Source organism: Pseudophryne corroboree, chromosome 1 (assembly GCF_028390025.1).
Source record: "Pseudophryne corroboree isolate aPseCor3 chromosome 1, aPseCor3.hap2, whole genome shotgun sequence".
Classification (NCBI taxonomy): Eukaryota; Metazoa; Chordata; class Amphibia; order Anura; family Myobatrachidae; genus Pseudophryne; species Pseudophryne corroboree.
Window position 1 is genome coordinate 621164568 of NC_086444.1, and position 12463 is coordinate 621177030.

The window sequence follows — 12463 nt, forward strand, 5'->3', positions numbered from 1 at the left end:
CCTTTAGAAAATATACGCCACAGGTGGGAAGGGGGCAACAAGTACTGAATACTCAGGCCTTGCTTTCAGTGAGCATAGTAGATAGTCTTTACCACAAGCAGTGACTGGGAGAGATGAATAGGACATCACTCTATAATCCGAGTCAACAGTCTCAAGTTCTATCTTTGGTTTGGAAGGCTACATCTCATCTGCCAGAAACCCAGCAGCGAGTGCCTCACAGACGCGCTGCACTTGCTACGCTTGGAGCCCGGTGGAGTTGGTTTGTGTGCGTGGACCCACCAACCGAGTGGGAATAAACTGCGTCGGTTGGGATTCCGGGCGGGAGTATTTCAGCGTCGACCTCCTGATCTCAGTCTCAAAGTCCTGAGCATGAAACGTGCTATCTTAAGGGCCCTACACACTGGCCGCTTGGCCGCCGAGGTGCCCGACGGTCGATACGGCCAACCCGGAGCAGGGGGGAGGGAGTGACGGGGGGAGTGAAGTTTCTTTACTTCCCCCGGCCCCATAGCCCTGCATGCTAATATGGATGATATTGTCCATATTGGCTTGCATGCAAAACGAGCTGGCACCAACAATGAATGAGCATGGGGCTGTGAATCGTTCATCTTTGTTGCCCACACACTGAAAGATATGAACGATATCTAGTTAATGAGTGTGTGAATGTTTCATTTTTCTGAAACTGGTAAGGCTTAATAAATGTAGTTATGAAAGGGGAAAAGCATAGTATATATAATTATTAGTGTGCGTGATTGACACCATTTTTGGTTCAATGTAATTACTGAAGGGATAATATGAAGGTAAATTGGTGAGATAAAGTGCAGACCTATAGACTTGCGCGTCACATAATAAATTATATATTATATATTGAGAAGATAGGGATAGATTGTACCCAAAATATCATGATATTTAAATCAAAACAGAGAGTTGATTTATGTTTGTAAGTAAAGCAAATTATCAAGCAACTGGAGGTGGGGCAGATGTAAGATTTGCAGAGAGCTTTAGATTTTGGTGGGTTTATTTTTTCTGTGCAGTGTAAATAAGAATTTACTCACCGGTAATTCTATTTCTCGTAGTCCGTAGTGGATACTGGGAACTCCGTAAGGACCATGGGGAATAGCGGCTCCGCAGGAGTCTGGGCACAACTAAAAGAAAGCTTTTAGACTACCTGGTGTGCACTGGCTCCTCCCACTATGACCCTCCTCCAAGCCTCAGTTAGGATACTGTGCCCGGAAGAGCCGACACAATAAGGAAGGATTTTGAATCCCGGTTAAGACTCATACCAGCCACACCAATCACACCGTATAACTCGTATCCAGTTAACAGTATGAAATTTAACTGAGCCTCTCAACAGATGGCTCATAACAATAACCCTTTTGTGAACAACAACTATGTACAAGTATTGCAGACAATCCGCACTTGGGACGGGCGCCCAGCATCCACTACGGACTACGAGAAACAGAATTACCGGTGAGTAAATTCTTATTTTCTCTGACGTCCTAGTGGATGCTGGGAACTCCGTAAGGACCATGGGGATTATACCAAAGCTCCCAAACGGGCGGGAGAGTGCGGATGACTCTGCAGCACCGAATGAGAGAACTCAAGGTCCTCCTCAGCCAGGCTATCAAATTTGTAGAATTTTGCAAACGTGTTTGCCCCTGACCAAGTAGCAGCTCTGCAAAGTTGTAAAGCCGAGACCCCTCGGGCAGCCGCCCAAGATGAGCCCACCTTCCTTGTAGAATGGGCTTTTACTGATTTAGGATGCGGCAGTCCAGCCGCAGAATGCGCCAGCTGAATTGTGCTACAAATCCAGCGAGCAATAGTCTGCTTAGAAGCAGGAGCACCCAGTTTGTTGGGTGCATACAGGATAAATAGCGAGTCAGTTTTCCTGACTCCAGCCGTCCTGGAAACATAAATTTTCAAGGCCCTGACTACGTCCAGTAACTTGGAATCCTCCAAGCCGCTAGTAGCCGCAGGCACTACAATAGGTTGGTTCAAGTGAAAAGCAGATACCACCTTAGGGAGAAACTGGGGACGAGTCCTCAATTCTGCCCTATCCATATGGAAAATCGGATAAGGACTTTTAAATGACAAAGCCGCCAATTCTGATACACGCCTGGCCGAAGCCAAGGCCAATAACATGACCACTTTCCACGTGAGATATTTTAGATCCACGGTCTTTAGTGGCTCAAACCAATGTGATTTTAGGAAATTCAACACCACGTTGAGATCCCAGGGTGCCACTGGAGGCACAAAGGGGGGCTGAATATGCAGCACTCCTTTTACAAATGTCTGAACTTCAGGTAGTGAAGCTAGTTCTTTTTGGAAAAAAATCGACAGAGCCGATATCTGTACCTTAATGGAGCCTAATTTTAGGCCCATAGTCACTCCTGCCTGTAGGAAGTGCAGAAATCGACCCAGCTGAAATTCCTCTGTTGGGGCCTTATTGGCCTCACACCAAGCAACATATTTCCGCCATATGCGGTGATAATGTTTTACCGTTACATCTTTCCTGGCTTTAATCAGCGTAGGAATTACATCCTCCGGAATGCCCTTTTCCTTTAGGATCCGGCGTTCAACCGCCATGCCGTTAAACGCAGCCGCGGTAAGTCTTGGAACAGACAGGGCCCCTGCAGCAACAGGTCCTGTCTGAGCGGCAGAGGCCATGGGTCCTCTGAGATCATCTCTTGAAGTTCCGGGTACCAAGCTCTTCTTGGCCAATCCGGAACCACGAGTATTGTCCTTACTCCTCGTTTTCTTATTATTCTCAGTACCTTTGGTATGAGAGGCAGAGGAGGGAACACATAAACTGACTGGTACACCCACGGTGTCACTAGAGCGTCCACCGCTATCGCCTGAGGGTCCCTTGACCTGGCGCAATATCTCTCTAGTTTTTTGTTTAGGCGGGACGCCATCATGTCCACCTGTGGCCGTTCCCAAGATTTACAATCAGTGTGAAGACTTCTGGATGAAGTCCCCACTCTCCCGGGTGGAGGTCGTGCCTGCTGAGGAAGTCTGCTTCCCAGTTGTCTACTCCCGGAATGAACACTGCTGACAGTGCTAGCACGTGATTTTCCGCCCATCGGAGAATCCTTGTGGCTTCTGCCATTGCCGTCCTGCTTCTTGTGCCGCCCTGTCGGTTTACATGGGCGACCGCCGTGATGTTGTCTGACTGGATCAGTACCGGCTGGTGTAGAAGCAGGGGTTTTGCCTGACTTAGGGCATTGTAAATGGCCCTTAGTTCTAGAATATTTATGTGCAAGGAAGTCTCCTGACTCGACCATAGTCCTTGGAAGTTTCTTCCCTGTGTGACTGCCCCCCAGCCTCGAAGGCTGGCATCCGTGGTCACCAGGACCCAGTCCTGTATGCCGAATCTGCGGCCCTCTAGGAGATGAGCACTCTGCAGCCACCACAGCAGAGACACCCTGGTTCTTGGAGACAGGGTTATTAGCCGATGCATCTGAAGATGCGATCCGGACCATTGGTCCAACAGGTCCCACGGAAAGATTCTGGCATGGAACCTGTCGAAAGGAATTGCTTCGTAAGAAGCCACCATCTTTCCCAGGACTCGCGTGCAGTGATGCACCGACACCTGTTTTGGTTTCAGGAGGTCTCTGACTAGAGATGACAGCTCCTTGGCTTTCTCCTCCGAGAGAAACACTTTTTTTCTGGACTGTGTCCAAAATCATTCCCAGGAACAGTAGACGTGTCGTCGGAACCAGCTGTGACTTTGGAATATTCAGAATCCAACCGTGCTGGTGTAGCACCTCCTGAGATAGTGCTACTCCTACCAACAACTGCTCCCTGGATCTCACCTTTATTAGGAGATCGTCCAAGTACGGGATAATTAAAACTCCCTTTTTTCGAAGGAGTATCATCATTTCCGCCATTACCTTGGTAAACACCCTCGGTGCCGTGGACAGTCCAAACGGCAGCGTCTGGAATTGGTAATGGCAATTTTGTACCGCAAATCTGAGGTACTCCTGGTGAGGATGATAAATGGGGACATGCAGGTAAGCATCCTTGATGTCCAGGGATACCATGTAATCCCCCTCGTCCAGGCTTGCAATAACCGCCCTGAGCGATTCCATCTTGAACTTGAACTTTTTTATGTATGTGTTCAAGGATTTCAAATTTAAAATGGGTCTCACCGAACCGTCCGGTTTCGGTACCACAAACAGTGTGGAATAGTAACCCCGTCCTTGTTGAAGTAGGGGCACCTTGACTATCACCTGCTGGGAATACAGCTTGTGAATTGCCTCTAGCACAGCCTCCCTGCCTGAGGGAGTCGTTGGCAAGGCAGATTTGAGGAAACGGCGGGGGGGAGACGCCTCGAATTCCAGTTTGTACCCCTGAGATACTACTTGCAAGATCCAGGGATCCACCTGTGAGCAAGACCACTGATCGCTGAAATTTTTGAGGCGGCCCCCTACCGTACCTGGCTCCGCCTGTGGAGCCCCACCGTCATGCGGCGGACTTGGAAGAAGCGGGGGAGGACTTTTGCTCCTGGGAACCTGCTGTTTGTTGCAGCCTTTTTCCCCTACCTCTGCCTCTGGACAGAAAGGACCTGCCTTTTCCTCGCCTGTTTCTCTGGGTCCGAAAGGACTGTACTTGATAAAACGGCGCTTTTTTAGGCTGTGAGGGAACCTGGGGTAAAAATGCTGATTTCCCAGCTGTCGCTGTGGAAACTAGGTCTGAGAGACCATCCCCGAATAACTCCTCACCCTTATAAGGCAAAACTTCCATGTGCCTTTTGGAATCTGCATCCCCTGTCCACTGCCGAGTCCATAAGCCTCTCCTAGCAGAAATGGACAATGCACTTATTTTAGATGCCAGCCGGCAGATCTCTCTCTGTGCATCTCTCATGTATAAGACGGAGTCTTTTATATGCTCTATGGTTAGGAGAATAGTGTCCATGTCTAGGGTGTCAATATTTTCTGACAGGGAATCTGACCATGCAGCGGCCGCACTGCACATCCATGCTGACGCAATAGCTGGTCTAAGTATAATGCCTGAGTGTGTATATACAGACTTCAGGATCGCCTCCTGCTTTCTATCCGCAGGCTCCTTTTAGGGCGGCCGTATCCGGAGACTGAAGTGCCACCTTTTTAGACAAACGTGTGAGCGCTTTATCCACCCTAGGAGGTGTTTCCCAACGTGCCCTATGTTTCCCAACGTGCCCTATCCTCTGGCGGGAAAGGGAACGCCATTAGTAATTTTTTGGGGGATTACCAATCTTTTATCTGGGAAAGCCCACGCTTCTTCACACACTTCATTTAATTCTTCAGATGGGGGAAAAACTACGGGTAGTTTTTTCTCCCCAAACATAATACCCTTTTTAGTGGTACCTGGGTTTATATCCGAAATGTGTAATACCTCCTTCATTGCCTCAATCATGCAACGAATGGCCCTAGTGGACATTAGATTTGACTCATCGTCGTCGACACTGGTATCAGTATCCGTGTCGACATCTGCCTCTGCCATCTGAGGTAGCGGGCGTTTTAGGGCCCCTGATGGCCTTTGAGACACCTGGGCAGGCACGAGCTGAGAAGCCGGCTGTCCCGCATTTGGCATGTCGTCAAATTTTTTGTGTAAGGAGTCGACACTTGCACGTAATTCCTTCCATAAAACCATCCACTCAGGTGTCTGCCCCGCAGAGGGTGACATCACTTCTATGGGCATCTGCTTCGCCTCCACATAATTTTCCTCATCAAACATGTCGACACAGCCGTACCGACACACCGCACACACACCGGGAATGCTCTAATAGAGGACAGGACCCCACAGAAGCCCTTTGGGGAGACAGAGAGAGAGTATGCCAGCACACACACCAGAGCGCTATATAATGCAGGGACTAACTGAATTATGTCCCCTATAGCTGCTATAATATTTACTGCGCCTAAATTTAGTGCCCCCCCTCTCTTTTTTTACCCTTTTCTGTAGTGTAGACTGCAGGGGAGAGCCAGGGAGCTTCCTTCCAGCGGAACTGTGAGGGAGAAATGGCGCCAGTGTGCTGAGAGAGACAGCTCCGCCCCTTTTTCGCTGACTTTTCTCCCGCTTTTTTAAGGATTCTGGCAGGGGTAATTATCACATATATAGCCTCTGGGGCTATATATTGTGATTGTTTTGCCAGCCAAGGTGTTTTTATTGCTGCTCAGGCCCCCCCCCCCCCCCAGCACCCTCAGTGACCGGAGTGTGAAGTGTGTATGAGAAGCAATGGCGCACAGCTGCAGTGCTGTGCGCTACCTTGGTGAAGACAGAAGTCTTCATGCCGCCGATTTTCCGGACTTCTTCTGGCTCTGTAAGGGGGACGGCGGCGCGGCTCCGGGACCGAACACCAAGGCCAGTTCCATGCGGTCGATCCCTCTGGAGCTAATGGTGTCCAGTAGCCTAAGAAGCCCAAGCTAGCTGCAAGCAGGTAGGTTCGCTTCTTCTCCCCTTAGTCCCTCGTTGCAGTGAGCCTGTTGCCAGCAGGTCTCACTGTAAAATAAAAAACCTAAATTATACTTTCTTTCTAAGAGCTCAGGAGAGCCCCTAGTGTGCATCCAGCTCGGCCGGGCACAAAAATCTGAGGCTTGGAGGAGGGTCATAGTGGGAGGAGCCAGTGCACACCAGGTAGTCTAAAAGCTTTCTTTTAGTTGTGCCCAGACTCCTGCGGAGCCGCTATTCCCCATGGTCCTTACGGAGTTCCCAGCATCCACTAGGACGTCAGAGAAAAATAAGAATTAACTCACCGGTAATTCTATTTCTCGTAGTCCGTAGTGGATGCTGGGGACTCCGTAAGGACCACGGGGAATAGACGGGCTCCGCAGGAGACTGGGCACACTATAAGAAAGATTTGGTACTATCTGGTGTGCACTGGCTCCTCCCTCTATGCCCCTCCTCCAGACCTCAGTTAGGATACTGTGCCCGGAAGAGCTGACACAATAAGGAAGGATTTTGAATCCCGGGTAAGACTCATACCAGCCACACCAATCACACCGTATAACTCGTGATACTATACCCAGTTAACAGTATGAAATATAACTGAGCCTCTCAACAGATGGCTCAACAATATCCCTTTAGTTAGGCAATAACTATATACAAGTATTGCAGACAATCCGCACTTGGGATGGGTGCCCAGCATCCACTACGGACTACGAGAAATAGAATTACCGGTGAGTAAATTCTTATTTTCTCTGACGTCCTAGTGGATGCTGGGGACTCCGTAAGGACCATGGGGATTATACCAAAGCTCCCAAACGGGCGGGAGAGTGCGGATGACTCTGCAGCACCGAATGAGAGAACTCAAGGTCCTCCTCAGCCAGGGTATCAAATTTGTAGAATTTAGCAAATGTGCTTGCCCCTGACCAAGTTGCAGCTCGACAAAGTTGTAAAGCCGAGACCCCTCTGGCAGCCGCCCAAGATGAGCCCACCTTCCTCGTGGAATGGGCTTTCACTGATTTAGGATGCGGCAATCCAGCCGCAGAATGCGCCAGCTGAATTGTGCTACAAATCCAGCGAGCAATAGTCTGCTTAGAAGCAGGAGCACCTATTTTGTTGGGTGCATACAGGATAAAAAGCGAGTCAGTTTTCCTGACTCCAGCCGTCCTGGAAACATAAATTTTCAAGGCCCTGACTACGTCCAGTAACTTGGAATCTTCCAAGTCCCTAGTAGCCGCAGGCACTACAATAGGTTGGTTCAAGTGAAAAGCTGATACCACCTTAGGGAGAAACTGGGGACGAGTCCTCAATTCTGCCCTATCCATATGGAAAATCAGATAAGGGCTTTTACATGACAAAGCCGCCAATTCTGACACCCGCCTGGCCGAAGCCAAGGCCAATAACATGACCACTTTCCACGTGAGATATTTCAAATCCACAGTTTTAAGTGGCTCAAACCAATGTGATTTCAGGAAACTCAACACCACGTTGAGATCCCAAGGTGCCACAGGAGGCACAAAAGGGGGTTGAATATGAAGCACTCCCTTTACAAATGTCTGAACTTCAGGCAGTGAAGCCAGTTCTTTCTGGAAGAAAATCGACAGAGCCGAAATCTGGACCTTAATGGAACCCAATTTTAGGCCCATAGTCACTCCCGACTGTAGGAAGTGCAGAAAACGACCCAGCTGAAATTCCTCTGTAGGGGCCTTCCTGGCCTCACACCACGCAACATATTTTCGCCAAATACGGTGATAATGGTTTGCGGTTACTTCTTTCCTGGCTTTTATCAGCGTAGGAATGACTTCCTCCGGAATGCCCTTTTCCTTTAGGATCCGGAATTCAACCGCCATGCCGTCAAACGCAGCCGCGGTAAGTCTTGGAACAGACAGGGCCCCTGCTGTAGCAGATCCTGTCTGAGCGGTAGAGGCCATGGGTCCTCTGATATCATTTCTTGAAGTTCTGGGTACCAAGCTCTTCTTGGCCAATCCGGAACCACGAGTATCGTTCTTACTCCTCGCCTTCTTATTATTCTCAGTACCTTTGGTATGAGAGGCAGAGGAGGGAACACATAAACCGACTGGTACACCCACGGTGTCACTAGAGCGTCCACAGCTATCGCCTGAGGGTCCCTTGACCTGGCGCAATATCTCTTAAGCTTTTTGTTGAGGCGGGACGCCATCATGTCCACCTGTGGCCTTTCCCAACGGTTTACCAACAGTAGGAAGACTTCTGGATGAAGTCCCCACTCTCCCGGGTGTAGGTCGTGTCTGCTGAGGAAGTCTGCTTCCCAGTTGTCCACTCCCGGAATGAACACTGCTGACAGTGCTAGTACGTGATTTTCCGCCCATCAGAGAATCCTTGTGGCTTCTGCCATCGCCATCCTGCTTCTTGTGCCGCCCTGTCGGTTTACATGGGCGACTGCCGTGATGTTGTCTGATTGGATCAGAACCGGCTGGTTTTGAAGCAGGGGCCTTGCCTGACTTAGGGCATTGTAAATGGCCATCAGTTCCAGAATATTTATGTGTAGGGATGACTCCTGACTTGACCAAAGTCCCTGGAAATTTCTTCCCTGTGTGACTGCGCCCCAGCCTCGAAGGCTGGCATCCGTGGTCACCAGGACCCAGTCCTGTATTCCGTATCTGCGGCCCTCTAGAAGATGAGCACTCTGCAGCCACCACAGTAGAGACACCCTGGTCCTTGGAGACAGGGTTATCAGTTGATGCATCTGAAGATGCGATCCCGACCACTTGTCCAAGAGGTCCCACTGGAAGGTCCTTGCATGGAACCTGCCGAATGGAATTGCTTCGTATGAAGCCACCATTTTTCCCAGGACTCGTGTGCAGTGATGCACCGATACCCGTTTTGGTTTTAGGAGGTCTCTGACTAGAGATGACAGCTCCTTGGCTTTCTCCTGCGGGAGAAACACTTTTTTCTGTTCTGTGTCCAGAATCATCCCCAGGAACAGTAAGCGTGTGGAAGGAACCAGTTGTGACTTTGGAATGTTTCGAATCCAGCCATGCTGTTGTAGCACTTCCCGAGATAGTGCTACTCCGACCAGTAACTGCTCCCTGGACCTCGCCTTTATTAGGAGATCGTCCAAGTACGGGATAATTAAAACTCCCTTTTTTCGAAGGAGTATCATCATTTCTGCCATTACCTTGGTAAACACCCTCGGTGCCGTGGACAGTCCAAACGGTAGTGTCTGGAATTGGTAATGGCAATCCTGTACCACAAATCTGAGGTACTCCTGGTGAGGATGGTAAATGGGGACATGTAGGTAAGCATCCTTGATGTCCAGGGATACCATGTAATCCCCCTCCTCCAGGCTTGCAATAACCGCCCTGAGCGATTCCATCTTGAACTTGAATTTTTTTATGTATGTGTTCAAGGATTTCAAATTTAAAATGGGTCTCACCGAACCGTCCGGTTTCTGTACCACAAACAGTGTGGAATAGTAACCCCGTCCTTGTTGAAGTAGGGGTACCTTGACTATCACCTGCTGGGATTACAGCTTGTGAATTGCCTCTAGCACAGCCTCCCTGCCCGAGGAAGTTGTCGGTAAGGCCGATTTGAGGAAACGGCGGGGGGGAGGCGCCTCGAATTCCAGCTTGTACCCCTGAGATACTACTTGAAGGATCCAGGGATCCACCCGTGAGCGAACCCACTGATCGCTGAAATTTTTGAGGCGGCCCCCCACCGTACCTGGCTCCGCCTGTGGAGCCCCACCGTCATGCGGCGGATTTGGAAGAAGCGGGGGAGGACTTTTGTTCCTTGGAACCTGCTGTGTGTTGCAGCTTTTTTCCCCTTCCTCTGCCTCTAGACAGAAAGGACCCGCCTTTTCCCCGCCTGTTTTTCTGGTGTCGAAAGGACTGTACCTGATAATACGGCGCTTTCTTAGGCTGTGAGGGGACATGGGGCAAAAATGCTGACTTCCCAGCTGTTGCTGTGGAAACAAGGTCTGAGAGACCATCCCCGAATAACTCCTCACCCTTATAAGGCAAAACTTCCATGTGCCTTTTAGAATCTGCATCCCCTGTCCACTGCAGAGTCCATAAGCCTCTCCTAGCAGAAATGGACAATGCACTTATTCTAGATGCCAGCCGGCAGATCTCCCTCTGTGCATCTCTCATGTATAAGACTGAGTCTTTTATATGCTCTATGGTTAGCAAATATAGTGTCCCTGTCTAGGGTGTCAATATTTTCCGACAGGGAATCTGACCAAGCAGCAGCAGCACTGCACATCCACGCTGAAGCAATAGCTGGTCTCAGTATAACACCAGTGTGTGTATATATAGACTTTAGGATAGCCTCCTGCTTTCTATCAGCAGGTTCCTTTAGGGCGGCCGTATCCGGAGACGGTAGTGCCACCTTTTTAGACAAACGTGTGAGCGCTTTATCCACCCTAGGGGGAGTTTCCCAACGTGACCTATCCTCTGGCGAGAAAGGGAACGCCATTAGTAATTTTTTTGAAATCACTAATTTTTTATCGGGGAAAGCCCACGCTTCTTCACACACTTCATTTAATTCTTCAGATGGGGGAAAAACTATTGGTAGTTTTTTCTCCCCAAACATAATACCCTTTTTTGAGGTACCTGGGTTTATATCAGAAATGTGTAATACCTCTTTCATTGCCTCAATCATGCAACGAATGGCCCTAGTGGACATTAAATTTGACTCATCGTCGTCGACACTGGTATCAGTATCCGTGTCGACATCTGTGTCTGCCATCTGAGGTAGTGGGCGTTTCAGAGCCCCTGATGGCCTTTGAATTGTCTGGGCAGGCACGAGCTGAGAAGCCGGCAGTCCTGCATTTGGCATGTCGTCAAATTTTTTATGTAAGGAGTCGACACTTGCACGTAATTCCTTCCATAAGTCCATCCACTCCGGTGTCTGCCCCGCAGGGGGTGACATCACATTTATAGGCATCTGCTCCGCCTCCACATAAGCCTCCTCATCAAACATGTCGACACAGCCGTACCGACACACCGCACACACACAGGGAATGCTCTTAAAGGAGACAGGACCCCACAAAAGCCCTTTGGGGAGACAGAGAGAGAGTATGCCAGCACACACCAGAGCGCTATATAATGCAGGGACTAACTGAATTATGTCCCCTTATAGCTGCTATAAGTTATACTGCGCCTAAATTTAGTGCCCCCCCTCTCTTTTTTACCCTTTCTGTAGTGTAGACTGCAGGGGAGAGTCAGGGAGCTTCCTTCCAGCTGAACTGTGAGGGAGAAATGGCGCCAGTGTGCTGAGGGAGATGGCTCCGCCCCTTTTTCAGCTGACTTTTCTCCCGCTTTTTTCTGGATTCTGGCAGGGGTAATTACCACATATATAGCCTCTGGGGCTATATATTGTGGTTATTTTGCCAGCCAAGGTGTTTTTATTGCTGCTCAGGGCGCCCCCCCCAGCGCCCTGCACCCTCAGTGACCGGAGTGTGAAGTGTGTATGAGGAGCAATGGCGCACAGCTGCAGTGCTGTGCGCTACCTTGGTGAAGACTGAAGTCTTCTGCCGCCGATTTTCCGGACCATCTTCATGCTTCTGGCTCTGTAAGGGGGACGGCGGCGCGGCTCCGGGAACTAACACCAAGGACGGGTCCTGCGGTCGATCCCTCTGGAGCTAATGGTGTCCAGTAGCCTAAGAAGCCCAAGCTAGCTGCAAGCAGGTAGGTTCGCTTCTTCTCCCCTTAGTCCCTCGTTGCAGTGAGCCTGTTGCCAGCAGGTCTCACTGTAAAATAAAAAACCTAACATATACTTTCTTTCTAGGAGCTCAGGAGAGCCCCTAGTGTGCATCCAGCTCGGCCGGGCACAGAAATCTAACTGAGGTCTGGAGGAGGGGCATAGAGGGAGGAGCCAGTGCACACCAGATAGTACCAAATCTTTCTTATAGTGTGCCCAGTCTCCTGTGGAGCCCGTCTATTCCCCATGGTCCTTACGGAGTCCCCAGCATCCACTAGGACGTCAGAGAAATACTGGCTGCTTTTGCATATAGCCCACAAATGTTAGACAGGTTTATTTTTACACTGCAATTTAGATTTCA